We start from the raw sequence: 2,500 nt of genomic DNA, 5'->3' as shown, positions 1-2,500 counted from the left end.
CCTCGTTACCGACTACCAGTGCAGCGCTGTCCTTTTACAGACAGCTCCCGTTTGCTAAATAACCCACAGATTCTAACAAGCAACCCCAAAGCCACGCAAATAATCAGAAATAGATTAAGATGATTTCGAGAGTTGCTGTGGTATAAGAGATGTGTGGCTGTGAGTGTACAATCGTTATTATAATTCAAACTTCGTCTTTTTAATTCAGTTTCAGTTTATATCTTCAAATTTAAATCTCTGTTTTGCAGATGCTTTTAAAGATGACTTATTTTCTTATTTTTGTTTAGCTTTGTAATGTTACACTGTTTAATTTTCTTGATTTGATAGCCTGAGAAAACAAATAACAATATTTTCTGTTCTTTCATTATTGGTTTTAGGAAATATCATTGGCAAATGACATGATATGTATAGTAGTGTCCCAGAAGGCCAGGGGCCGGATTTCACGATGGTAAAATCACCGATAACTGTAATTACCAGACAGCGGTGGTATTCACTAACAACTTCCCATCAGAGTTACCGTGGTAAATTTTACTAGTGGTCGAAGCATTAGTAATTTCTGGGAAACGATTTCACCAGGTGTTATCTCGTCCCCCCCCCCAAAAAAAAAAAAAAAAAAAAAAAAATCTGAGCCAATTTTTTGGTTTGTTTTTATCACTGATATAACTAACATGATGGCAAACAGATATCCCAATACGGACATGGCGAAGAAATGCATATTTGACATAAACTTAGCAAGAATAAAATCCACGCGAATTCTCGTAAAACCATAGGCCTATATTATACTAATGGAATGGATAGATAAAGGAACTCACAAAGAATTCTTCTTCTCTGACAAAATTATTATATATTCTATAAAAAAAACTACCTTGCTGATATATAAACTGGCAATACCAACTTTAAACGAGTAAATATTTTTTTGTCTGTCGGCATTTGGACAACAAACTCCAAAGCGCATGGGGCAAGAATGAGCTTGAAATATTTCCGTTGACGATAGATGGCGATGAGTAATTAGAAAAAAAAAAAGTTTGGTCCGGTTCTTTGTAAAACAATGATGGAAAATGAATAGATAAATAGAAACTGTTTGGACGGTCTCTTTGGTTTGAGGTAATCAGTTGATATAACAGTGTATTGGTTCCTATTTATACGGTAAATATATAGCCCACATGATGGATATAATCAAATTTATACATATATATATATATATATATATATATATATATATATATATATATATATTTTTTTTTTTTTTTTTTTTTTTACATGTGCTTAAATGGTGTCAGTTGTTCCTTGGCCTCAAGATCCAAAAGCATGAAGTGGAGGGCCTTCTCACTGGGGAACTTGGGCTCGTGGTCCCCGCTCGCGGCCTTGTACCTGAGGGCGCCCTTCGTGACTGCCCCGGGTATTCGGTGGGCGGCGCAGAAGTGGGTCAGGGTCCACGAAGTCAAGGAGGGCGGCGACATCCTCCGAGGTTTCTGGAGGACACCACGGCAAGGACCTGCGTCGCGGCGTTTTGGCCTTCTCGGAGGTCGCTTTCTCCTCCGCTTTTTTTCTTTTCATTCCTTTCCTTCTTTTCCACACTGCTTCTTTTTTCTCCTCTTTTTTCTTTTCCTTTCGCCTCTTTTCATCCTCCCTCTTCTTTTCCCTCTCTTCCCTCAGTTCCAACCTCTTTCGCTCTTTTTCCTCCTTCTTTTCCTCTTCCATCTTTTCTATCTTCTCGTTTTCCTCCTTCTTTTCCTCTTCCATCTTCTCTCTTTCCTCGTCCTTCTTTTCCAACTTCTCGTTTTCCTCCTTCTTTTCCATCTTCTCTTTTTTCTCTTCCATCTTCTCTTTTTCCTCCTCCTTCTTTTCCTCTTCCATCTTTTCCATCTTCTCTTTTTCCTCCTCCTCCTTCTTTTCCTCTTCCATCTTTTCCATCTTCTCTTTTTCCTCCTCCTTTTCCTCTTCCATCTTCCCCATCTTCTTCCATCTCAACTGATCAAAATTACCATTTCTGCGTGAATCCCTCATTACCATCACAGGTAAACGGTAAATGGTAAAAGACCACTGGTAAATGGGTTCCGATCGCATGTTCAGGAATCCGGCTCCAGATTAGCTTATTACCTTTATTCATATACTTTAAACAGCCTGATGTAAATAAAGAGGCTGGAAAACAGTTCGAGGTCCATTAAATATCACAAATAGCTATCCGATCTCACTGATTTCACCTATTTCATACAGAGAGTATAGTTCTTACAAAGGTGCTGGGTGTGGCGTGAATGAAACCGCGTGCCTTGAATTAACCACCAAGGCTAGGTGTGTGTGTGTGTGTGTGTGTGTGTGTGTGTGTGTGTGTGTGTGTGTGTGTGTGTGTGTGTGTGTGTGTGTGTGTGTGTGAGAGAGAGAGAGAGAAAGAGAGAGAGAGAAAGAAAGAGAGAGAGAGAAAGAAAGAAAGAGAGAGAGAGGAAGAGAGAGAGAGAGAGAGAGAGAGAGAGAGAGAGAGAGAGAGGGAGAGAGAGAGAGA

This window comes from Penaeus vannamei, chromosome 10 (assembly GCF_042767895.1).
Source record: "Penaeus vannamei isolate JL-2024 chromosome 10, ASM4276789v1, whole genome shotgun sequence".
NCBI lineage: Eukaryota > Metazoa > Arthropoda > Malacostraca > Decapoda > Penaeidae > Penaeus > Penaeus vannamei.
Note: the sequence above shows the minus strand (reverse complement) of the source record.